General features: G+C 38.4%; 2 long non-coding RNA genes across 2 annotated transcripts; both read left to right on the top strand.

The window, feature by feature from the left end:
- The first annotated feature begins 1,645 nt into the window (after nucleotides 1–1,645).
- LOC139621997 (uncharacterized) lies at nucleotides 1,646–9,635 on the top strand. Its single transcript, XR_011691126.1, has 3 exons — nucleotides 1,646–1,773; nucleotides 3,597–3,718; nucleotides 6,198–9,635. It is a non-coding gene; the product is annotated as an uncharacterized lncRNA (long non-coding RNA).
- A 6,097-nt stretch (nucleotides 9,636–15,732) lies between these two features.
- LOC139621999 (uncharacterized) lies at nucleotides 15,733–18,631 on the top strand. The gene is made up of 3 exons (XR_011691128.1): nucleotides 15,733–15,870; nucleotides 17,188–17,298; nucleotides 18,495–18,631. It is a non-coding gene; the product is annotated as an uncharacterized lncRNA (long non-coding RNA).
- Nucleotides 18,632–27,168: the final 8,537 nt, after the last annotated feature.

Below are 27,168 nucleotides of genomic sequence, written 5' to 3'. Positions count from 1 at the left end.
CCTCATGGTTGAAGTGGGCACTCTTGCTGCAGCGCTGCTTTCAGCCCAAAATGATTTCATCTTAGACATACTGGAGTACAATTTTCATCTGAATTTGAACAGTGAGCTTTGTGGCAGTGTCTTTGCACAGCAAGTTGTGGAAAAAAATGAGAGGATCAGCTTTAAAATTTAAAAAATCCAGTATAAATAAGATGCCTTTTGAACTTCCTGACTCAAGATTTATAGATGAATTTACTTCTCCAAAAACTAAATATTGCCCCAAATTTTATCAAGACAGAAATGATAAACTTCGTCAGGATGAATCTGCCCCTGACCACCAAGCCGGAGATAAGTGGCATCACTGCCCTTCATATTTTATTTTCAGCCATCAAAAAACAGACATTTGAAAAATGGAAACATTTTGCCATATACTGAAGATATATACACACATGTAAATATGAAGAATTACAACATAAGGTATGTCTTTTTCATATAATAAATTCAGGATCCTCACTCAGTATTCATCTGTTTTCTTCAGGGCAGAGTCGAGAGATAAACACTGACACTTGAAAATATCCATGACTTTGAGTGTTTGGTGAAAGAGTTGAAATTATTAATTTGTCATTCTTTTCTTACATAATATACATTTTGTTTGTAAAATCACGTTTAATCATCATATTAATCATTGGAACCTACAAATTTCACATAAAACTTGAAAAGATAACTATGATTCAACTGAAGGATCCATCTGTTACCCATATCTCCCATCCTTATAGGGCTAATCTCAGCTGACATTGGGTTGTCAGGGTGGGGTACACCCTAGACAGTTCACCAGTCTATCACAGGGCTGACATATAGACAACAAGTCACGCTCACATTCACACTTATGGGCACTTAAGATTTGCCAGTTAACCTAGTGTGCATGTCTTTGGCCTGTGGGAGGAAGGATATTTAATATTTTCTATGCTTTTATGTTGAGTTCGACCTGGAAACTTGTTACTCTTGGGTAAGTGATACCCAAGGGTATATAAGGGTAATGTGGATGTCCTATCTCTGTTGGTCCAGGAGCTGGCAAACCTCAACACAGAAGCCCGAACCTTACTCCACCTAGGACACATGCCAAACTATCTTATCTCAGCCACCATAACACCCTCCAACTAGCACAACACTATAGCCTGTTATCCTGAATAAAGAAAAATGTATATTTTTCACATGTTGCAGCTACAGAATATTTGTGCGAGCAGCTGTGTGAAATAAGTGTCAGGAATAAAATAATCTGAATTAAAGTCTGTCTTTGCAAAAGTCATTGTGCAACATGTAGCATGGTAAATTTACTACACCAAGTATAAATGTATAGTATATTCATTTTCTGTTTATAGTATAATATAGTTTAATGCTATTTCAGTTTGCCTAACTCCCAGCAATGAAATTGTGTCATTAAAATATGAACATCATTGTTGCTCAAGACTGGACAGATGTCCTCATGTATTGGTTTTTAAGGATGTACTGATAGGTCTGTGATGCCAAGCTGGAACTGTTAGACCAAAAAAGGCACTTATGAAATATGATAATTATCCTATTTTAAATACTTGGCAGGCTTTGAAACCCAATACCTGACTCAGCACTCATCGGATACTTTTATTTTGAAGTCCCCGCGCTGTGCCCTTTGACTACTTCCTTCTAGAGCTTGTGGTCGTTTCGCACACTTCAGTCGCGGTTTAAAGAGAAGACGCTGTTTTTAAAAAAAAGCGTACCTGGGGATTACGAAAGAGAAACCCGGCTGTGCATCCTTTGGTGAGTCTACCCCCGCGTCTTTCGTCCTATTTCGATCATAGCGGGGACTGAACCTCTCTTTAGAGTCGACTGCAGCCGCGACCCCAGAGACGGCGGGGTTACTGAAGTGGTGAGGCCTGACTGCGGAGTAGTAACAATGTGGTTGACCTGTTGTTGCTGTTTGTAAAGAGCTATGTCGCAGGCCGCCGTGTTAAAGAAGGAAGAAGTTACCCTTTATTATACCATGACGGCGCAGGTGCAGATTTTATAAGCTTTTCATGTCACTAGACCAAGCTCAATATTACTTCTAATTATCCCAGTGCTGGAGTGCTTTAAAGGGTTTGCATGGAAGATGGCGTTTATTCGGGGGGGGGGGGATGAGGGCTGCGGTCGAAAAGTTAAGAGAATCTCCTTTCCTAACCACTTTTCCTTAACCCCAAAAAACTTCATGAGGTCAAGTAAAGATGTTAAGGAGAATTCAAATGGACTTAGGAAAACAATGGAGGTGCTGAGAGAATCCGACTGTATGTACATCCGGGATTTATTAAACCATCTTTATTTCATCACACATGGACCATACATACTCCTTTCCTAACTACTAAAACAAAACTAACAGGATTGAATGTTGAAATAAGACAACATAAAAGAAATACAAAAGTAGAGAAAGTTAAGCCATTAAAATATTTCAAAAAAAAAAAACAACAACAAAAGAAACTGAGTGAGGTATCATAATAAATTATATTCAGACATAAGTACAGTTTCCTGACATAGGCGCCTTTGACTTTTTTTTTTTAACCTTTGTTAAATAGAGAAAATAATTTTTTGTGTATTCTACAATAGGAGGCAGTTTAATGAAACATTTATGTTTGTAGTATTTTGTAATGATTATGATATTGTTAGCGAGAAATTCAGTATGCTTGCTCTTCAAGACTCCTAACTTGACAGATTTGAAAGAGAAGAAATCTGGCCGACATTTATGGATTTGGATCCACACCAAGAACGACAACTGTACAGATAACTACAGATATATTGTTTCAAAGACCGCTCCACACCACAATGACGACAGTGTCGAATGATATAGTTGGAATCACTTTCAGAGTGATTTTTATCAATGCTAATCAATCAAAATACAGCCATATTTACAGGCACCACATTTAACACCTTATCTTCAGAAGATAAAATAATTAACTAATGTATGAACTATAGCACTCAGGAATACACAAGAGTCTAAACAAGAGGCTGGGTTAGTAAAATGGTCTTTGAACATATTATCTATCGCCAATAGTGTGTGTACTGTGCACTTATTGAAATAAACAGCATTTAACATTAGGCCTGGGTCTCCAGGGCTTCAGCCCCAGGTGTTTTATGAATAGCCCTGAATCCAAAAGATTTATTTTATTTATTTATTTCATACAAAAAAAGAAGATCTATTCATTAGTAATTCTGATCACGAAAGCCCTCGAAAACAACACAAGTATGTTTTGGGTCCTCTCTGTCGTTGAAGCAGCAGATCTACTTTGCACTGCTGTTCACACGCACATTTTGTGTGAATTCGAGAGAGAGAGAGAGAATGCAGTGGTTACAGGGCTATTGTTGGCATGTGGTGGTAGGTAACAAGCTAAGGCTGTGGATTTAAGAAGATAAGACATCTGGTTAGCCGCCCACATCTGTTAAATTGTAATGACCAGTTACTTCCTGAAGTTTTCCAATGGGAGCTTCCATGACTGTCTCCCTCACAGTGTATGAAACAGTCAGGAACTGGGCTACTTCTGTTCTCAGTTTTGTTTGAGTGCTGAGGAAACAATTCATGCATGAACTGACAAATATCAAACTGTTCCATTTAGGGCTACGCTGTACCTGCACAATCCCATAACCAATTGGATGGATGTCCAACTAGGATGCCAATATATGATGTGGCCCACAGATGTTGGAACAAGTCATAGCTAAGCTGATTATGTTTTACAAGGTACGTAGCAAGTTTAAAACATGTATTTGCTCATTGTTTGATATGACATTCTAAGTCTCAGGAGTGGGCAGAGACAATTGGTTAGGGTAAGTTAGTGTCAGGTTTCGAGCATCATGAGACATCACTTGTTAGCGATAAGGTTAGATAAGGCTTCAGGTAAGAGGATATACAGATTGATGGGGACTTCACTTTCTCTATAATCTGCTGCGAAGCCTATGAACACAAATCATTTGCTCATCTGACTCCTCCCACCCTGGACACAAACTCTTTGTGACACTCCCCTCTGGCAGGAGGCTGCGGTCCTTCAGGACCAAAACCTCTCGCCACAAAAACAGCTTCTTCCCATCTGCTATTAGCCTCATCAACAAGGCTAGAGAGCCCCACTGTTGCTGATCAATTGCACCAATCACCAGAAAAAATTCCTTGTATGTGAAAACATACTTGGCAATAAAACTGATTCTGATTCTGATTCTGATTCTGATCTGACATGATTCTCACACATTCTCTATGTCAGTCTGCCGTCTTTGACTTTAGAGACTTTGTGTCATAGTTGAAGTAAGTCTGAGTGCAGACAGAGTCCACTAAACAGGCTGAATCTGATATTTCAAGGTAACCTGTGATGTTTTGTGCCATCAGTAAAGTTATCAGTTAGTGTTATCTCCTTTGTTTGTATTTCTCTGCATGTCATGCAACAGGATGCACATGCTTATACATGAGCCTTTGTGTGATGCAACACATAAATTGATTGCTGTTGGTATACCACTGATCACCATTTTGTGGTATTTATGCATCAAGAAATTAAAGAAGAGGGAAGAAAGAAGGCATCTGTTAGCTAACTAACATGGATATAAATTATATATTTGTTAGATATGTTATGGATAAAGAATATGACCTGTGTATTTCATTAGAAATCATAAATGTTGTCAAAATATTGAACATTGAAACTCCATAGTGTACAGCTAATATTTAATTTGCGTCTCTGTGGGAAATATGTGGGAAAGCCAGAAAATGGTATGGGCAGGGTGATGTGCGTAAGCTGCTGAGGCTAGCTTGGCTAATTTGGCTCATGGTTTTTCATGTGAGTAATTAGAGAGAGAGAGACCAAGAGAAGTTGGGAGAGAGAAATCTCAATACATGAGAACCAATCTAGATTTTCTGATTTGTCCCAATTCTTCTTTGAATGCTCGAGTATTGATTACTAAAATCCCAAGAGTGATCTTTGCATTTACACCTTTTCTCAGTAAACATGTACATCTGCGCAAAATATTATACGTAAGCTATGGTTACTTGTAAGTGGTACACATAGGGCTGCATGATGTCAGCTGTGGAAATCGAGTGATTACTATGCGCACAAACGTTATTTTAAGTTCAAAAGTAGCATAGATTATAGCTGCTATATTAGCCATCTTAAGTCAAAATAGTAAACTGCAGCACATCTCCACAGACTGTAACTACTCACATCATAGTTTACATGACTGGCATGACTTGGGATGGAAAGCTAACTCTGGCTACAGAAGGTGATTTGATCATCAATCTGTGCTTAGTATTAGAAATAATATGACAATATGAAAATTGCCCAACCCTACTCTCCATAGTTAATTTGATGCTTATGTATCTCTCTACACTGGTTAACACCTTGTAATTTAAAGATGAAACTTCATCCCTTTGTGAAAGGTTGTCAGCAAGCCGCAATGGACAATGCAATGTAGAGATTTTGAGGAAGTCAAGTGGTTATGGGACATGCTTCACAAGTTTACTCATGAGCTGCATACATCACCATCAAGCAGTGTTTTGTGTTTTTTGCAGAGCCTTTAAACTGTTAAACCAATGTGTTACACAGATTAGTCCCTGCAAAAGAGGCAGATATAAATCAATAATAAACAGTGCATGTTGCCTGCTGAATTATAATGCCAGTAACTAGGAGTATTACTATTAGTATTGATTAATTACTCTGTATTATTAAGTATCCAGTAGCCCTAAAGCAAATTTAAAAAAAAGACGTAATTACGTTTAAAATTACTGGTAGAAGGAAAAGACAGATTGAGGCAGCTCATCTCTAAAAATGTCATCACTTTACTTCAGCTTGGCATTTTGTTTTTTTGAGCTTAGCATTTTACACCTTTGCTCAGTAAACATTACATTTAAGCAAAATATTATGTAAGCTGTGGTTACTTATAAGTGGTACAGTTAAGGCCAAATTATGTAAACTGTGGATTCAATTATTAAAAGTATCTCGTGTCCCAGGGGTAAATCAAAACAAACCAAAGATGCATTGAGGCAGCTCATCTTCAAAAACCCAAAGGTTTTAACAATAAGGAAGAAACAATGTCATAAATCCTTTTATTTAACAAGCTATAACTGTAAATGATGTGACATTTTGCGCTGGTAAATGGGGTATTAATACATTTACATTGTAGATGACCTAAGGCTGAATTGAAATGTGTATCATTTATAAGTCTCCCCCCTGAATTACATACAGGAAAGGAAGTCATAGAAGATCAAGAAGATCACTGAGGATGGACTCAGGGAACATCTGCAGTCTGAAGGACAACAAAAAGATGGATGCCAACACAGTATGGCAGTGGCGCATTATGCATGTAAAGAAGTACTCAAGAGATCCAGAACCATTTCATTACTGTGATAAGATGAAGTTAGATTTTAATGTTGGGTCAAACACACAGAAAAAATTGGATTTACAATCAGTGACAAATGGCATCATACTTGAGGTCTGTGACTTTGCTGAAACAGTGACCAAGAGTAAAAGGCATTTTATCACAAACATTCTGGAGAGCAACTTTGATCTTGGGTTGAAAAACGAGCAACAGCGGATTGAGTTTACTTCTCAAATTCTGCACAAAGTCAGAGACTTGATCCGACAACCTCCTAAAGATAAACATGAAGCGTTCACTCTCTTTGATCCGTCATTTGAGCCTGAATGTACCAGCAACAGCAGAAATGAACTGAACGTGGCATCTGACAGTTTCCTGGTGGACATGGATGATACAGATGAAGATGAAGACGAACTGAAGAGTTCACACGCCCCATCTAAGGACTTAATAAAGACAGAAGAGATGGATGGACCACTTGCTGATGACAGTGATGATGAATTTGAGCGTTCAGAGCCTCAGTCAACAGAAGAATTGAAAGAGGATGTTCTTCCCCCTTCGTTCCCTTGTTGTCAAGAAATTGGTCTGAACCTTGATGTTGGTACAAAACAAAGTCTAGATCCAGGTTTGTTGACAAAGGGTATGATGTTAGAACTAGTACACTTCTCTAGAGCTCTGACTGCATCCTACAAATCTATTGTTCTCAGTGTGTTGGAGCATAATTTTGAACTTGACTTTAAAAGTCAAAAGGAAAAAAATCAAGTTTGGTTCATTATATCACAACTACTGAACAGGAGGAAGCAACTTCTTACCACTGGTACCAAAATAAGTGCAGAGTTCAGAAGTGGGCCATTTTCTTTTCAGACAAATTCCTTTAAAAGAGAATCAGCTCTGTCCAGTGTGGGAACCCCACTACATCAATTTAAAGAAGTGGCCAAAAGAAGGCAGTCTGATTTAAAAAGGAAGCAGGAACAAAGGGCTCTTTCAACAACAAGAGAAGGTGTCACTAAACGGCGCAGAACAGAACAGGTTGAAAAGGAAGAGACAAACACACTGTCTCATCACACTGATAGGTGTACCAGTCAAACAGCAGAGGGTGACCTCAGCTACATGTGTCCTTTAGAGTCAGATGAAGTCACAGATTCAGAAAATGATGAAAATGAAGATGACTTACAAAACCCAACAAGTTCTGAATTCCATAGTGAATCTGAATCAAGCTGTCTGGGTGTACATGGATCTTTCCTCACCACCACTGATGGTTCATCCAGTTTACCACTTGTAAACTCAAATGGGGACTCATCATCTGCAAGTAAGCCCGATGAAAGAGGACTGTGTGGAGATAAAGAGAAGACACAGATTCCAAGGAATGTATCACACAGATGTGACATGGAGGAAGAGGAAATGGAAACAGAGAGTAACATGTGGAAGTTGCGTGTGAATCGTGTAGAACAAATCCTATGCTCATTAGACAAAGCATTCACAAAGTCCAGGATATTTGGTCTGGAGTTCGATGTTGGATTTGGCTCGAGGCAAAACTTCAGCATTGACACTCTGACTACTTTTGTTCTGCTTGAAGTTGCTAAATTTGCCTTAGCAATGAATTCATCCCAGCAGGATTTCATCATGGAGATTCTTGAGTACAACTTTGACTTTGGCCTGTGGAGCGAACAACAAAGGAAAACCTTTGCATGTGAAGTTATGAATAGAGTGAGACAGCTTAAAAATTGTGAAGATTCAGTCAAACTCTCAAAACAGGTTTTTCAACTTCCTGGTCTTGTGTCATCACTTAACATAGCCAATCAGAGCATGGACAGAGTCAACCCTGAAGTCAGCAGCATATCAAGAACAGCAGAGTGTGATGTTGCTCCTTTGTGTTCTCCTGATTCACACACTGGAACTAAAGGACACAGGGTGGAGCTTTATCCCTTCTGCAAGGACATTGGTCTGAAGCTAAATGTAATCAGCAGTAAACCAAATAAAAAACTTGAGCTCAACAAATTGACCAATGGGGCAATGACTGAAGTGACAAACTTTGCAGAAAAGTTGTGTGGAACATTTGAGCAGATTTGTCTTGATATCCTCAGACACAACTTTGATCTTGATTGTCACCATGGAGATTTTGACCTTGCTAAAAATATTCTGGCTCGAATTCCTGTTATAATGGAGCAAAAAAATCTATCAAATCTAACAGGCTTCAAGAAGATAAAGCACACAAAAAACGATTTCTCAACGATGGTGATGGATTGCCAGAACAGCCCAAATTTAGATACATGTAGTTCTGGCTCTTCCCAGGCTCCAATCGTAGACCAAAATGTAGTGAGATCTACTGACATTAACCAAGAAGATGTGCTCAATTTAATGCTGTGGAAACTGCGGGCTAATCAAATTCAACAGATCCTCACAGTGCCTCATGGAGAACATTGCCCACTGTATTCTTATTCCAGATCCAAGAAATTAGGCATCAATTTCAATGTGGAATCTGGAGTAAAACAAAATCTTGATCCAAAGTTACTGACCAATGGCCTCATGGTTGAAGTTAACACTCTTGCTACAGCACTACATTTAGCCCAAAAGGATTTCATCACAGAGATACTGGAGTACAATTTTCATCTGAATTTGAACAATGAGCTTTGTCGCAGTGTCTTTGCACAGCAAGTTGTGGAAAAAATGACAAGTTTGTATTTAAAATCTAACAAACCCAGATTCCTGAAAATGCCTTTTGAGCTTCCTGACTCAAGATGCATAGATGAATCTACGTATTCAAAAACTAAATACTGCCCCAAATGTTATCAAGATAGAAATGATAAACTTCATCAGAATGAATCTGACCCTGATCATGTGCTTCATGCTCGTCCACATGCCCCAACTGAATCAGTCTCTGCTGAAGCAAACTGCACAGCACAGAAGTCTGCAAAGGATCTGTCCTCTGCTTTCCAAGCAGCAGAGGAGACAATGATGGACAGTTACCCACAGTGTAAGAAACTAGGTTTAAGCCTGTGTGTTGACAAAAACAAACCAAAAGTTAAACTTGATACCTGTATATTGACACGGGGCGTTATGAAGGAAGTTGCTAGTTTTGCTAAAAAATTGTGTGGAGCAAAACATAAGCTGATTAATGATGTTCTTGAACACAACTTTAACTTTGGCATGCAGAGCCAAGATATAAATCCTGCACTGCTGTTCCACAGAATGGTGGCACTACATAATAAAGGGCCCACCTGGTTCAGTGAAGTTTTTGTTGTTTATCCATGGCCACACAGAGATCCTAAAGATGTGAGTAAACAGAATGAGGTATCTGCTGCACAGAAAAATGAAAGAAAGGAAACGACCAAAAAACGAAAGCTGGCACTGCAAACAAAAAAGGAGGAAGCCACACTGCCAAATGAATATGTGGGTGCTGTAAAACCAAAGAAAGACAAGAAGAGCAATGGAAACTGCTATCCCATTTTCACAGAGATAGAGCTGGATTCAGAATTACAGAACCCATTATGTTCTGACATCCATAGTAAATCAGAATCAAGCTGTCTGGGTACAAAAGGATCTTTCCTCACCACCACTGATAGTTCATCCAGTTTACCACTTGCAAACTCGAATGTGAACTCATCATCTGCAAGTCAGCCTGATGAAAGAAGACTGTGCAGAGATAAAGAGAAGACTCAGATTCCAAGAAAGGTATCATGCAAATGTGACATGGAGGAAGAGGAAATGGAAACAGAGAGTAACATGTGGAAGTTGCGTGTGAATCGTGTAAACCAAATTATCTTCTCACTAGACAAGGAGTACTGTGCATTCACTAGATCTAAAACATTTGGCCTAGAATATAATGTTGGTTTTTACCAAAGGAAAAACTTCAGCATTGACTCTTTGAATAATTCCGTTCTGCTTGAAGTTGCTAAATTTGCCGTAGCAATGAATTCATCCCAGCAGGATTTCATCATGGAGATTCTTGAGTACAACTTTGACTTTGGCCTGTGGAGCGAACAACAAAGGAAAACCTTTGCATGTGAAGTTATGAATAGAGCGAGACAGCTTAAAAATAGTGAAGATTCAGTCAAACTCTCAAAACAGGTTTTTCAACTTCCTGGCCCGGTGTCATCAGTTAACATGGCCAATCAGAGCATGGACAGAGTCAACCCTGAAGTCAGCAGCATATCAAGAACAGCAGAGTGTGATGTTGCTCCTTTGTGTTCTCCTGATTCACACACTGGAACTAAAGGACACAGGGTGGAGCTTTATCCCTTCTGCAAGGACATTGGTCTGAAGCTAAATGTAATCAGCAGTCAACCAAATAAAAAACTTGAACTCGACAAATTGACCAATGGGGCAATGACTGAAGTGACAAACTTTGCAGAAAAGTTGTGTGGAACATTTGAGCAGATTTGTCTTGATATCCTCAGACACAACTTTGATCTTGATTGTCAACATGGAGATTCTGAACTTGCTAAAAATATACTCACTCAAATTCCTGTTATAATGGAGCAAAAAAATCTATCTAATATAGGAGGGTTCAAGAGGATAAAGCACACAAGAAAAGATTTCTCAACAATGATGATGGATTGCCAGAACAACCCAAATTTAGATACATGTAGTTCTGGCTCTTCCCAGGCTCCAATCATGGACCAAAATGTAGGGAGCTCCACTGACAATGAACAAGAAAATGAGCTCAGTTTAATGTTGTGGAAATTGCGGGCTAATCAAATTCAACAGATCCTCTCAGTGCCTCATGGAGAACATTGTCTATTTTATTCTTATTCCAGATCCAAGAAATTAGGCATCAGTTTCAATGTGGGATCTGGAGTAAAACAAAATCTTGATCCAAAATTACTGACCAATGGCCTCATGGTTGAAATTAACACTCTTGCTACAACATTGCAATCAGCCCAAAGGGATTTCGTCACAGAAATTCTGGAGTACAATTTTCACTTGAATTTGAACAGTGAGCTTTGTCGCAGTGTCTTTGCACAGCAAGTTCTGGAGAAAATGAGAGGGTCAGCTTTAAAATTTAACAAATCCAGTATCATGAAAATGCCTTTTGAACTTCCTGATTCAAGATGCATTGATGAAACTACTTATCCAAAAAGTAAATATTGCCCCAAATGTTACCAAGACAGGAATTATAAGCTTCGTCAGGATGAATCTGCCCCTGACCACGTGCTTCATGCTCGTCCACATGCCCCAACTGAATCAGTCCCTGCTGAAGCAAACTGCACAGCACAGAAGTCTGCAAAGGATCTGTCCTCTGCTTTCCAAGCTGCAGAGAAGATAATAATGGACAGTTACCCGCTCTGCAAGAAAATAGGTTTAAGCCTGTGTGTGGACACAAACAAACCAAAAGTTAAGCTCAACACTTGTGTATTGACACGTGGTGTTATGAAGGAAGTTGCTCATTTTGCCAAGAGATTGTGTGGAACAAAAACTAAGGTCATTAATGATGTTCTTGAACACAACTTTAACATTGGCATGCAGAGCCGAGATATAAATCCTGCAGTACTGTTCCACAAAATTTTGACACTACATAAAAAAGGGCCCACCTGGTTCAATGAAGTTTTTGTCATTCATTCAAATCCTCACAAAGATCCTAGAGATGTAAGAAAAATGCAAGAGGCATTCGCCGCGCAGAAAAATGAAAGGAAGGAATCGACCAAAAAGAGAAAGCTGGCACTGCAAACAAAGAAGGAAGAAGCCACACAGCCGAGTGACTATATGGGTGCTGTAAAATCAAAGAAAAATAACCAGAGTAATGGAGATCGCTTTCCAGTGTGCTCAGAGATAGGTCTGGACCTAGACGTGACATCAAAATCAGGAGACAAAGAAAAACTGGACTTAAAGCTGTTGACGAGAGCTGCAGTGATGGAGATCTATCGATTTGCAGTTAAGAAAGTAGGACAGTATTTCCCAGGAATTGTGTATGACATCCTTGATTTTAACTTTGATCTCAGCTCACAGAATAACAGGCGCTGGGAATTTTCCATAGCTACTGCATCAAAAGTCAAATCCATGGTCAAACAATACCGGAAAAACTTGCACAAAGCAGATGAGGTCTTTACATTACCATTTGTGTTTAAACGCAAGGCATCAAAAAGATCGGCACAAGAGAAACAAAATAAGAATAGTGATAAATCTTGTGTGAAAAAGACAGAAATGGCAATGAATGGAGGAGGTACAGCTGATCAGCAATTGAGATACTTTTCAGATGTCAATCATGCCTATTTTCCTGATATCGAAACTAACAAGGAACTTTGGTTTGATGAGGAGGACACAAAGTCTCAAAGAGATCCTGGGACAATAATGCAGATGAGTGGGAATCCAGTGAGTGAAGGTTGTGAGAGTCTTCTTCAGGGAAACATACAGATCAAAGAGGAGGAAGATGATCCACATTATGGTGATATGAAACCAGAACCAGACACTGAGGAAAAATATCATCCACATTGTGAGGGTGTCAAAACTGAGCCAAGCACTGATGACGTCAAGTATTTAATCCAAGGTGAACCTGCAGGATCCCTTGGATATAATTTAACCATATGTCCCAAGTCTGAAAGCAATGTAAAAACAGAATCAGAAACAGAGGATGCTCAGTATTACAACTTGGCTGAATCACAAGTATCTGAAGGATATGCAATGCTAGCTGTACATCCAAAGGCCGAGAGCAGTGTGAAAACAGAATCAGACACTGAGGGGATCAAGTCTGAAATCAAAGTTGAAACAGCAGGATCCCAGGGATACTCCATGATAACAATATGTCAGGACTCTGAGAGTACATCAATCAAAGAGGAGCAAGAAAATGTGCCAGTTGAGTCATTCCATTACAGAGTTATTTAAAACACAAAGTGAAGTCAACATCAATCTGGACTAAGATCCTAAGTGAGCTAAATGATGGTTCACACAAGAGATGGGTTTCTTGCATTAAACAGATTAATAGGAGCATATCAATAACAGTGATTCCAGTTTTAATGGTGTCTGCAGAAGTTCCAAAACTATTCTGTTAGAGAATGCATTTGATGACGTAAAGCTGCAAAAATGTATGTATACTTGAAGATTGTGTTCACACTCAAAAAAGAGGGGTCTGTATTCAAAGCCTCCTAAGCTGGATTTTTTTCTTTTCTACTGGGACAGTGAACATTAAGGAACATTTCTGTAAATACAACAATTATCTAAACTCTTCAGCAGTTTCAACTGTAGGTGTAATGGAATCTATCGGCTACAGCTGTTTTTAATTTAATTTTTCTTCTTTTGTTCTGTCTGTTTCCGTATAACTACAATAATTTGTAGAAAGAATTACACACAAATTTGTATTAGCATATTGCGCTTCTCCATTTCAGTTTTGTTTTTGTTTTTTTCTGCTTTATTGTTTATTAGTGCCTTTTCTGACCTGTTCATGTTCATTTACATGGAATGTTTAATATTTTGTTTCAAAAAGGAATAGCTGCTTTCTACATAAATCTTATGAAAATCACAATATAAATTACAAATAGATTGTAATTTCTTTAACTTGTGATGTAAATGAGTATGTATGTGCTTGAAATAATTTTAATGCACTGCATAAGACACTATAAAAAGGAAAGTGTCCTGGATCTTGATGGACCATTGTATTTTAATTTTCTTCCTTTATTTTACATAAAAAGCATTTGAAAGTATCTCCTGTGTTTTCTGTGGAGAAATATCTATATAAATTAAAAAATATATATTCAGTATAAATCTTTATTTAAAGGGGTAATATCATCTTGTGAGCCCTGTTTACATAATAATAACATAATATTGGTTATGATTATTAATATGTTGATTATGATTCATTTCTGTAATTCAGAAGATTTTTTTCTGTCGCCCCGAGATTGACTGCGACAACACGGAAGAGTACTTTGTTCAGCTAGCAGGAGATAAATGGTTTTAGCAGTCATTGTAACAAGCAGAAATTGTCTAAATATGAGCTTCATTGTCTCCTACTATTAATGTAGCTGGGGAAGACGGGGACAGGGCCAAAACAAACAAGATGAAGTAAGGCAGTTAAAGAGGCTGGGAAGAAATCAATTCAGATAAAGACAGGAGAGCTGTTCCTGAAAAGGTGGTGAGAGAGGTTTTTTTTTTTTAATCATTCAATTTAGAAAGGAAAATGGGCATATCAATCTAGGTCTTACAGCGCTGTGGAGGGAGTTGAAAAAAGTGAGGAGAAGTGGATGTTAATTACACTGGAAAACAGAAGAACAGCAAATAAAGCTTTGCATATTGAATGCATTTGCAAAATTATGATAAGTGAAAGATGGATTCTGGGTGAGAGCAGAGTGTAACAGCGAGTGATGACAGGTATTCCTGTTAATGGAGACTTGGAAAGTACTACTAGTCGTGCGGATGTAGCCTGCGTCCACACTACTAGGGAATGTGGTAAAGCAATTGTGGCTCGCAATAAACCTTTAAAATGTTGAAGAGGGATCACAGTTCTCAGAATCTTATTGAATATAAAAGCACATTAGCAAATGTAAGGAGAATCATCAAAAAATGTAAAGATGTAATTTTGTTGGTCATTTTGTAATTCAGCAGGAAGGGAAACAGATATCAATAGAATTAGGAGAAAGCTAAAAAAAAAAAAAAAAAAGTGAATGGGATTTAAAGAGAATATAGGTATCCAGTCTTAAATGATGGTGAAATAACAGCAGTTGAGAGATGAAGAGAAAGCAGAGATGCTCACAAAATATGAATTCAAATTCATAGTTCTGACAATGTTAGTGAGGAGGAAGGGAAAGTACAACAGCAGAGAATGAAGAGCTATTACAGCATGAGGAAGACACAGATGATGTACTAAACAAGCCATTTACAAAGACAGAACTAAATTGCTCTCTCAAGAAAACCATGTCAACAATAGGCAAAAATCTGATTTGTTATTTAATGATAAACCATCACAGTGAGAAAAAGTTTGGGACAGTGGGAAAACTTGCCAGTATCAGAACTTAATATAGATCAATTAAAAATCAGCCCAACAGTACCATTGTCAGCAATGCTACCTTGGATATTTCCAGATAGTAGATTTCACAGAAGACATGAAATAATATCAAGAATCATATTTGGACTGAACAGCTTTCCTTTCCACTTTTTTCATAATTACAAGATCCTGGTTTTATAATCACGTGTTTTTATGGATACAGATAGGTCTACGATGCCAAGCTACACCTGTGTGGATAATAATGGACCTACGAAACGCTATAACTAGTAAAAAAAAAAACCCAATTTAAAATACTGATTGGCGGGTACTGAAATCTAATACCTAAGAGATCACTCCTTGGACACTTTTATTTTGAAGTTCCCGTGATTTGCTCACACCACTTCCTGCAGGGCTTCTCTGTTATGCTCCAGATACAGCTGTGGGTCTTTTCCCACAGATCAGAGCTTGCAGTCGCAGTTTAAAGATAAATTAAAGATGTGAAAGATGTAAAAACCGCGCACAGTGATTACGAGGGCGAACAAGTCTGCCCCGTCTCTTCCGTCCCGTTTCGATGATGGCGCTGACTGAGTCTCTCTCTGAAGAAGTCGATCCCGGAGAGGGGTGGAGGTGTTGAGGTGAGCTGTTCAGCTGTTGTTGTTGTTGTTGTTGTTGTTGTTGTTGCTGCTGCTGTGAAGGTCGGTGCTGTGAACAGGGTGCAGTGAGAGCAGGTCAGGGCACTGGCTGATAATGATGGTCGTGTTTGGCTGATTTCTGACGTCATTTATTCACTGATATGTAAACACTGGCGATCATTGTTTTTAATGCGTCTCTTAACCCTCCTGTTATGTTCATTTGTCAGGAACAGCTATGGTGTTCCCGGGTGCATGTTTAATTATCCAAAAGATGTCCGAAACCAAAAAAATCCCAACAAGCACTGTGAATATTTCATTACTAACTCCATTGCTAACTATTCTATCAGTATTTAGTGCAATGGTGTTCCTTACCTCTAACAGGTAATGGTTCAATTAGGATAATTCACTCGTTTTTCATTAAAAAAAAGTGTTCAAACTTTTTTTAAGAATGTTTCACCACTTTACTGCTTTTGAAAGACCAACATATGAAACACAATAGTTTTACATAACATTGAAACATAATATTTAAATTTTGATACAAACATGCAGGGGGTGGTTGCAAATATGTGAGATGAATCATATTATATGAAGATCATATTATATGTTGATTACACTAATTAAGGCAAGCAGAAGAAGTTTCATACTCAAAAAATACTTTTAACTATTTTTCCTAGATCTTCAAACTTTAAAACGGGTCAATTTGACCCAGAACATAACAGGAGGGTTAAGTAGCCTATTGAACTTCGCTGCTGTTGTAGCCTATTTCAACCATGGATGTATTATAAGGTCTTATAATACATCCATGATTTCAACACTTGTGCTATTCACTGCGTGGGAGGTGGTCCTGGGAGCTCCCACGGTAAAAAGCACCGGGAAAACAAATATACATTAGCAAAGCCAAGTCTCGCAAAACCGAAAAATACTTTTTGAAAACACTCTGGATATTCTAACATCAATGCTACTAATCTACTGCTGGTAAGTGTCTAACATCTGACTGTGCCCTATTGCTGCAGTGAGTGGTATTTGGTTGTAGTGGGTTTTTTGTTTTTGTTTTTTTTTTTACCGCAACAGCCACAGCAAATCACACATCACAGGTGAAACTTATGTTTCTTAAAAGTATTTTCAAACAGAATTTTTTCAAATTTATAAGAGAAAAGACTGGTCAGTGTGGAAATGTACATCTTGCTAGCCACCCCACATCTGTTAGTTTTCCAATGGGAGCCTCCAAGACTGTCTCTCACAGTGTAAGAGACAGACTTCTGGTCTCTGTCTCGTTTGAGTGCTGTGAACTGACAAATATCAAACTTGTGTTCCATTCAGGGCTGCGCTGTACCATCACCAACCGGCTGGATGTCCAATTAGGATGCCAATATAAAGTGTGGCTCACAGATGTTGGAACATGTCATAGCTAAGCTGATTATGTTTTACAAGGTATGTGGCAAGCTTAAAACAGTGTATTTACTCAGTGTTTGATATTACGTTCCAAGTCTCAGGAGTGGGAAGTATGGGGGGCCAAAAATGACATAAGTATGATAAAATCCTTAAATAAATGCAAAATTTAAAAAATGGTAATGAAAAAAAATGCTATCTCTGTATTTTTACATGTACTTATTTATTTCTGTATACATTTATTTCTTTATGTATTTATTTCTGCATTTATTTATTTATGTATTTCAGTGTCCATATGTTAATAAGATGGGCAGTCCTACCTCAGGCTAAAGTCAGATTGGATTTGATAGTGACTGGATGGACCTGCTCCTACTGCCTCAGGTGGTACACAGGAGCTTTGCCTTTCCGGTGTCAGCATCTTGACGACTTTGACACCTCTTTGGGGTGTTTTTCTTTTTCTGAAAGCACTTACCAACAAATCTAGTGACTTTTGGGACAAAACTTAACCTTTAACCTTAAAGGAGAGTCACAGTACAGCCCCTCGAGAGTCACCTCTCTCTGGTCTACTGTGCTGAATGAGAGGCGGCGTTGTGCATTCAGTCCATACAGCAGCCAACACAGGGGCAATAATAAAACAAAACAGGTGAAAAAAATCAAAATAACAAAAAAAAAAAGATATGGTTAGGTAAGACCTTCAATGAATTGAAAGAAGCTATAAAGGCCTGCTATTTCACAAAGAATTCTTCAGTGCTACCCTTCAGTTCATTTTGATCTTTTCCAATTAAAAAAAAAAAACATGACATTCTGAAGCCATTGAGAGGTGGTTGGGACTCCACTTGATTTCCATTGGAATAGAAGACAGCGTTGTGCTAATAAAGATGTGAAAGCTTAAGTGTCTGACTGTTCAGAGGTAGATAAACTGCAGTCTTGAGGGCCACCAAATATTAATTTATTTATTTGAATTTATTTTGACTCAATGACCTATTAAGTAGCAAGTAAAATGTTAAAAAAGAGGCTATCACAAGTATCTAGAAACCTAAAATGATGACCTATGGGTTTTTTTTTTTGGTTTTTTTTTTATCAACACCAAAAACCCAAAGGTATCACATTAACAATAAAAAAGACAATCTCGTAAATCCTCTTATTACAGAAGCTATATCTCTAAAATTATCTTCATTACTTCAAGCAGAAATACAGGTTATATTATTTATACTTGTTTCCCCCTGAATTACATACAGGAAAGGAAGTCATAGAAGATCAAGAAGATCGCTGAGGATGGACCAAGGGGACGTCTGCAGTCTGAAGGACAACAAAAAGATGGATGCCAACACAGTATGGCAGTGGCGCATCATGCATGTAAAGAAGTACTCAAGAGATCCAGAGCCATTCCATTACAGTGATAAGATGAAGTTAGATTTTAATGTTGGGTCAAAGAGGCAGAAAAAATTGGATTTACATTCAGCGACAAATGGCATCATACTTGAGGTCTGTGACTTTGCTGAAACAGTGACCAAGAGTAAAAGGCATTTTATCACAAACATTCTGGAGAACAACTTTGATCTTGGGTTGAAAAACGAGCAACAGCGGATTGAGTTTACTTCTCGAATTCTGCACAAAGTCAGAGACTTGATCCGACAACCTCCTAAAGATAAACATGAAGCTTTCACTCTCTTTGATCCGTCATCTGAGCCTGAATGTACCAGCAACAGCAGAAATGAACTGAACGTGGCATCTGACAGTTTCCTGGTGGACGTGGATGATACAGATCAAAAGGAACATGAAAAGAAATTCAAGTGTTCAAGAGCACCATCTAAAGAAACTATAGCAACAGAAAAGATGGATGGACCACATGCTGATGACGGTGATGATGATGATGATGAATTAATATATGAGTATTCAGAACCTCAAACAACAGAAGAATTGAAAGAGGATGTTCTTCCCCCTTTGTTCCCTTATTGTGGAGAAATTGGTCTGAACCTTGATGTTGGTACAAAACAAAGTCTAGATCCAGGTTTGTTGACAAAGGGTATGATGTTAGAACTAGTACACTTCTCTAGAGCTCTGACTGCATCCTACAAATCTATTGTCCTCAGTGTGTTGGAGCATAATTTTGAATTTGATCTTAAAGGTCAACAGGAAAGAAATCGAGTTTGGTTCATTATATCAAAACTATTGAAGAGGAGGAAGCAACTTCTTACCACTGGTACCAAAATAAGTGCAGAGTTCAGAAGTGGGCCATTTTCTTTTCAGACAAATTCCTTTAAAAGAGAATCAGCTCTGTCCAGTGTGGGAACCCCACTACATCAATTTAAAGAAGTGGCCAAAAGAAGGCAGTCTGATTTAAAAAGGAAGCAGGAACAAAGGGCTCTTTCAACAACAAGAGAAGGTGTCACTAAACGGCGCAGAACAGAACAGGTTGAAAAGGAAGAGACAAACACACTGTCTCATCACACTGATTTGTGTACCAGTCAAACAGCAGAGGGTGACCTCAGCTACATGTGTCCTTTAGACTCAGATGAAGTCACAGATTCGGAAAATGATGAAAATGAAGATGACTTACAAAACCCAACAAGTTCTGAATTCCATAGTGAATCTGAATCAAGCTGTCTGGGTGTACATGGATCTTTCCTCACCACCACTGATGGTTCATCCAGTTTACCACTTGTAAACTCAAATGGGAACTCATCATCTGCAAGTAAGCCCGATGAAAGAGGACTGTGTGGAGATAAAGAGAAGACACAGATTCCAAGAAATGTATCATACAGATGTGACATGGAGGAAGAGGAAATGGAAACAGAGAATAACATGTGGAAGTTGCGTGAAAATCGTGTAGAACAAATCCTCTCCCTTTCAGACAAAGCATTCACAAAGTCCAAGACATTTGGCCTAGATTTCAATGTTGGATTTGGCTCAAGGCAAAACTTCAGCATTGACACTCTGACTACTTTTGTTCTGCTTGAAGTTGCTAAATTTGCCTTAGCAATGAATTCATCCCAGCAGGATTTCATCATGGAGATTCTTGAGTACAACTTTGACTTTGGCCTGTGGAGCGAACAACAAAGGAAAACCTTTGCATGTGAAGTTATGAATAGAGTGAGACAGCTTAAAAATTGTGAAGATTCAGTCAAACTCTCAAAAGAGGTTTTTCAACTTCCTGGCCTGGGTTCATCAGTTAACATAGCCAATCAGAGCATGGACAGAGTCAACCCTGAAGTCAGCAGCATATCAAGAACAACAGAGTGTGATGTTGCTCCTTTGTGTTCTCCTGATTCACACACTGAAACTAAAGGACACAGGGTGGAGCTTTATCCCTTCTGCAAGGACATTGGTCTGAAGCTAAATGTAATCAGCAGTAAACCAAATAAAAAACTTGAGCTCAACAAATTGACCAATGGGGCAATGACTGAAGTGACAAACTTTGCAGAAAAGTTGTGTGGAACATTTGAGCAGATTTGTCTTGATATCCTCAGACACAACTTTGATCTTGATTGTCACCATGGAGATTTTGACCTTGCTAAAAATATTCTGGCTCGAATTCCTGTTATAGTGGAGCACAAAAATCTATCAAATCTAACAGGCTTCAAGAAGATAAAGCACACAAAAAAAGTCTTCTCAATGATGGTGATGGATGGCCAATACAACCCAAATTTAGATACATGTAGTTCTGGCTCTTCCCAGGCTCCAATCATAGACCAAAATGTAGTGAGATCTACTGACATTAACCAAGAAGATGTGCTCAATTTAATGCTGTGGAAACTGCGGGCTAATCAAATTCAACAGATCCTCTCAGTGCCTCATGTAGAGCCTTGCCCACTTTATTCTTATTCCAGATTCAAGAAATTAGGCATGGATTTCAATGTGGGATCTGGAGTAAAACGAAATCTTGATCCAAATTTATTGACCAGTGGCATTATGGTTGAAATTAACACTCTTGCTACAGCACTGCACTCAACTCAAAAGGATTTCATCACAGAGATACTGGAGTACAATTTTCATCTGAATTTGAACAATGAGCTTTGTCGCAGTGTCTTTGCAAAGGAAGTTCTGGACAAATTCATGCTTTTGAGATCCAACTGTAAAAAATCCAGATTCCTGAAAATGCCTTTTGAACTCCCTGACTCAAGAGTCGTAGATGAATCTACTTATCCAAAAACTAAATATTGCCCCAAATGTTATCAAGACAGGAATCATAAGCTTTATCAGAATGAATCTGACCCTGATCATGTGCTTCATGCTCGTCCACATGCCATCACTGAATCAGTCTCTGCAGAAGCAAATCGTACAGCTCAGACGTCTGCAAAGGATCTGTCCTCTGCTTTCCAAGCAGCAGAGGAGACAATGATGGACAGTTACCCACAGTGTAAAAAAATAGGTTTAAGCCTGTGTGTGGACAACAGCAAACCCAAAGATAAACTCGAAACCCATGTATTGACATGGGGGGTCATTAAGGAAGTAGTTACCTTTGCCAAAAGATTGTGTGGAACAATACACATGGCAGTTAATGATGTTCTTTACCACAATTTTAACATTGGTGAGCAGAGCCGAGATATAAACCCTGCACTGCTGTTCCACAGAATGGTGGCACTATATGATAAGGGGCCCACATGGTTCAATGAAGTTTATGTCATTCATTCATATCCTCACAAAGATCTTAGAGATGTGAGTAAACAGAAAGCTGTATGTGCTGCACAGAAAAATGAAAGGAAGGAGGCAGTCAGAAAGAGACAATTGGCACTGCAAACGAAGAAGAAAGAAGCCACACTGCTGGGTGAATGTATGGGAGCCTTAAAATCAAAGAAATATAAGCAGAGCAGTGGAAAGTGCTCTCCCATTTGCACAGAGATAAGTCTGGCACAAGACTTACAAAACCCGACCAACAGACCCACTTATCACACTGATTTGTGTACCAGTCAAACAGCAGAGGGTGACCACACCTACATGTGTCCTTTAGACTCAGATGAGGTCACAGATTCAGAAAATGATGAAAATGAAGATGACATACAAACCTCAATAAGTGCTGACATCCATAGTGAATCTGAATCAAGCTGTCTGGGTGTACATGGACCTTTCCTCACCACCGCTGATGGTTCATCCAGTTTACCAATTGTAAACTCAAATGGGAACTCATCATCTGCAAGTCAGCCTGATGAAAGAGGACTGTGTGGAGATGAAGAGAAGAAAGATAATCCAGGAAAGGTATCATACAAATGTGACATGGAGATAGAGGAAATGGAAACAGAGAGTAACATGTGGAAGTTGCGTGCAACTCGTGTAGAACAAATCCTTTTCTCACTAGACAAAGAGTACTGTGCATTCAAAAAATCTAAAAAATGTGGCCTTCAATTCAATGTTGGATTTGGCCAAAGGAAAAACTTCAGCATTGACTCTTTGAATAATGGTATTCTGCTTGAAGTTGCTAAATTTGCTTTAGCGATGAATTCATCCCAGCAGGATTTCATCATGGAGATTCTTGAGTACAACTTTGACTTTGGCCTGTGGAGCGAACAACAAAGGAAAACCTTTGCATGTGAAGTTATGAATAGAGTGAGACAGCTTAAAAATAGTGAAGATTCAGTCAAACTCTCAAAACAGGTTTTTGAACTTCCTGGCCCGGTGTCATCAGTTAACAGGGCCAATCAGAGCATGGACAGAGTCAACCCTGAAGTCAGCAGCATATCAAGAACAGCAGAGTGTGATGTTGCTCCTTTGTGTTCTCCTGATTCACACACTGAAACTAAAGGACACAGGGTGGAGCTTTATCCCTTCTGCAAGGACATTGGTCTGAAGCTAAATGTAATCAGCAGTCAACCAAATAAAAAACTTGAGCTCAACAAATTGACCAATGGGGCAATGACTGAAGTGACAAACTTTGCAGAAAAGTTGTGTGGAACATTTGAGCAGATTTGTCTTGATATCCTCAGACACAACTTTGATCTTAATTGGCAAAATGGAGATTCTGAAGTTGCTAAAAATATTCTGGCTCGGATTCCTCTTATGGTGGAGCACAAAAATCTATCAAATGTAACAGGCTACAGGAACATAATAAAAGATTTCTCAACAATGGTGATGGATTGCCAGAACAACCCAAATTTAGATATATGTAATGTTGGCTCTTCCCAGGTTCCAATCATAGACCAAAATGTCAGGAGCTCCACTGATAACCAAGAAAACTACCTTGATTTAGTGCTGTGGAAATGTCGGGCTAATCAAATTCAACAAATCCTCTCAGTGCCTCATGTAGAACATTGCCCACTGTATTCTTATTCCAGATCCAAGAAATTAGGCATCGATTTCAATGTGGGATCTGGAGTAAAACGAAATCTTGAAACAACATTACTGACCAATGGTATCATGCTTGAAGTTTACACTCTTGCTACAGCACTACATTTAGCCCAAAAGGATTACATAATAGATATACTAGAGTACAATTTTCATCTGAATTTGAAAAATGATCGATGTCGCAGTGTCTTTGCACAGCAAGTGATGGCGAAAAAAAAAGCATTGGCTATAAAAGTGTGCAAAGCTGCGAACAAATCCAGCTTCATGAAAATGCCTTTTGAACTCCCTGACTCAAGATGCATAGATGAGTCTACTCATCCAAAAACTAAATATTGCCCCAAATGTTATCAAGACAGAAATGAAAAACTTCACCAGAATGAATCTGCCCCTGACCACGTGCTTCATCCTCGTCCACATGCCCCGACTGAATCAGTCTCTGCTGAAGCAAACTGCACAGCACAGAAGTCTGCAAAGGATCTGTCCTCTGCTTTCCAAGCAGCAGAGGAAACAATAATGGACAGTTATCCACTCTGCAAGAAAGTAGGTTTAAGCCTTTTTGTGGACAAAAACAAATCTAAAGATAAGCTGGACACCCGTTTATTGACCCGTGGTGTTATGAGGGAAGTGGCTCATTTTACCCACAGACTGTGCGGAGGAAAAATTAAGCTGATTAATGATGTTCTTGAACACAACTTCAACTTTGGCATGCAGAGCCAAGATATAAATCCTGCACTGCTGTTCCACAAAATGGTGGGACAAAATAATAAAGGCCTCACCTGGTTCAGTGAAATTTTTGTTGTTTATCCATACCCTCCCAAAGATCCTGGAGATGTGAGTAAAAAGAAAGAGGTATCTGCCGCACAGAAAAATGAAAGGAAGGAAACAGTCAGAAAAAGACAATTGGCACTGCAAACAAAGAAAGAAGAAGCCACGCTGCTGAGTGAATGCATGAGTGCTGTCAAATCTAAGAAAAAAAAAAGGGGACGTACTGGAGTCCGCTTTCCAGTGTGCTCAGAGATAGGTCTGGACCTGGATGTGACATCACAATCAGGACACAAAAAAAAACTGAACTTAGAGCTGTTGACAAGAGCTGCAGTGATGGAGATCTATCGATTTGTAATTGATAAAGTAGGACAGTATTTCCCAGGCATTGTATATGACATCCTTGACTATAACTTTGATATAAGCTCACAACATTACAGGCGCTGGGAATTTTCCATAGCTACTGCATCCGAAGTCAAATCCATGGTCAAACAATACCGGAAAAATCCAGAAACAGGAAATGAGGTCTTCAAATTACCGTTTGTGTTTGAACACAAGGCATCAAAAAGACCAGTACAAAAGAGACAAAATCGGAAAAGTGCTGAATCTCCTGTGGAAAAAACAGATAAGACGAAGAATGTAGAAGGTAGAGCTGTTCGGCAATTGAGATACCTTTCAGACGTCAATCATATCTATCTTCTTGATGTCAAAACATACAAGGAACTTTGGACGGATGGGGCAACAACAAAACAGACACAAAGAGATCCTGGGACAATAACGCAGATGACTGGGAATCCAGTGAGTGAAGGTTTTCTCCAGGGAAACCTACAGATCAAAGAGGAGGAAGATGATCCACATTATGGTGATATAAAACCAGAACCAGACACTGAGGAACAATATCATCCCCGTTGTCAGGATGTCAAAACTGAGCCAAGCACAGATGACGTCAAGTATTTAATCCAAGGTGAACCTGCAGGATCCCTTGGATATAATTTGTTAACCATATGTCCCAAGTCTGAAAGCAATGTAAAAACAGAATCAGAAACAGAGGATGCTCAGTATTACAACGTGGCTGAACCACAAGTATCTGAAGGATATGCAATGCTAGCTGTACATCCAAAGGCCGAGAGCAGTGTGAAAACAGAATCAGACACTGAGGGGATCAAGTCTGAAATCAAAGTTGAAACAGCAGGATCTCATGGATACTCCATGATAACCATATGTCAGGACTCTGAGAGTACATTGATGTAAATACTACATATTTACATTTACATACATAATATGTTTGCCTTATTTTGTTTGAGAAAGGAATGGCTGCTTACTGTTGAAAATAAAAAGATGTAAATTGCAAATAAGTGATCATTGCCTTAACCTATGATGTCAATCTCTGAAGATGAGTTTGTCTGATTGAAATAAATTTAATACAATGCACAGTACAACATCAGAAGTAAAGTGGCCTGGATCATGATGGACTGTTGTATTTTTTTATTGATTTTTTACTACATTTTATATAAAGCATTTGAAAGCGTCTTTTGTCCTCTTGTGTTTTCTGCTCAAACATTTGTACAAATAAAAAGATGAAAATTGAATATAAAAAAATAAATTAGAGGGTTATTATCATTTGAAAATAATAAAATGAAAATATAGCATTCAGCTCTAGAGATATACAAGTGGAAATTGTGATTATGATGCATTTCTGTAATTCAAAAGAATTTCTTGTATCACACAAAGAATGACCGTGTCAACATGGAAGAGTACTTTTTTCAGATGCAGGAGAAAAGTGGCATCGGTGCCCTGAGTATTTTATTTTCAGCCATCAAAGATACATACGGAACTAACACACACCTAAATATAATAGCATGATAACATAATGTATGTCTTTTCCACATGATACGTTCAGGATTGTCATTCACTATTTATTTGTTTTCATCATGGCAAAGTCGATAGGTAAACACATTAAAGCATCTAAGTAATTATCATTGCAACTGTAATATTTGCTTAAACTTAAAAAGATATAACAAAGTGATTCAACTGAAGGATAATGAATTATAATTCTGACTTCAGTACAGTTCAAATCACGTAATTTCCCTTTCCTCTGATCACAGCTCCTGTCAGAAATTGAGGAGCAACTGATGTGCACCATCTCCCCTTGTGAGCCTGGCATTTAAGTACCTGTGGATGAGTTTGATGCAAAAGTCACCCAAGTGACAAATAGAGGGGGGGGATAACAAGGCGACTGAATGTGACATGGCTACAGGAGTAGCAACCAAACTTCTTTGAAATATCTACAACTCCAAGAAAGTTGGGACAATGTGTAGAATGTAAATAAAAACAGAACGCAAAAATATGCAATAAACAGATTAATAGGAGCAGATTAACAACAATTCCAGTTTAAATGGTGTCCCCTGAATCTGTTAGAAAATCTGTTCTGTCTGAGAGTGTATTTGATATTAAGTCTAATTTTTCATCATATTGTTCCTTGCCAGGTGTAATAAAGCCTCTCTTAATATGAAATGCCTCAAAGCAACCCATAAAGGTCTATCTGCTACAGTTGCTATTAATTTAAGGTCGTTATTCCTCTTTTTTCCTTCTGTGTTACGGATAACTACAATAATTTATAAGAATTTCGTACAAATTTGTATCAGCAAATCACCATCTTTTAAGTGCTCTATTGCATTTTTTTTGCTGCTTTACTACATTTTATATAAAGTATTTGAAATAATCTTTTTCTCCCCCTAAAGGGGTAATATCACCTTGTGAGCCCTGTTTACACAATGATAGGCCAATACTGTATATTATTCAGTTCTACAGATGAAAGTGCAAATTGTGATGAACATTAAGATCCATTTCTGTAATTTAAGAGATTCTTCT

The sequence above is a fragment of the Trachinotus anak genome, unplaced genomic scaffold (assembly GCF_046630095.1).
Source record: "Trachinotus anak isolate AG129_WGS33_773 ecotype Australia unplaced genomic scaffold, CSIRO_AGI_Tana_v1 ptg000005l, whole genome shotgun sequence".
Lineage (NCBI taxonomy): Eukaryota > Metazoa > Chordata > Actinopteri > Carangiformes > Carangidae > Trachinotus > Trachinotus anak.
This window is presented reverse-complemented; position numbering and strand designations above follow the sequence as displayed.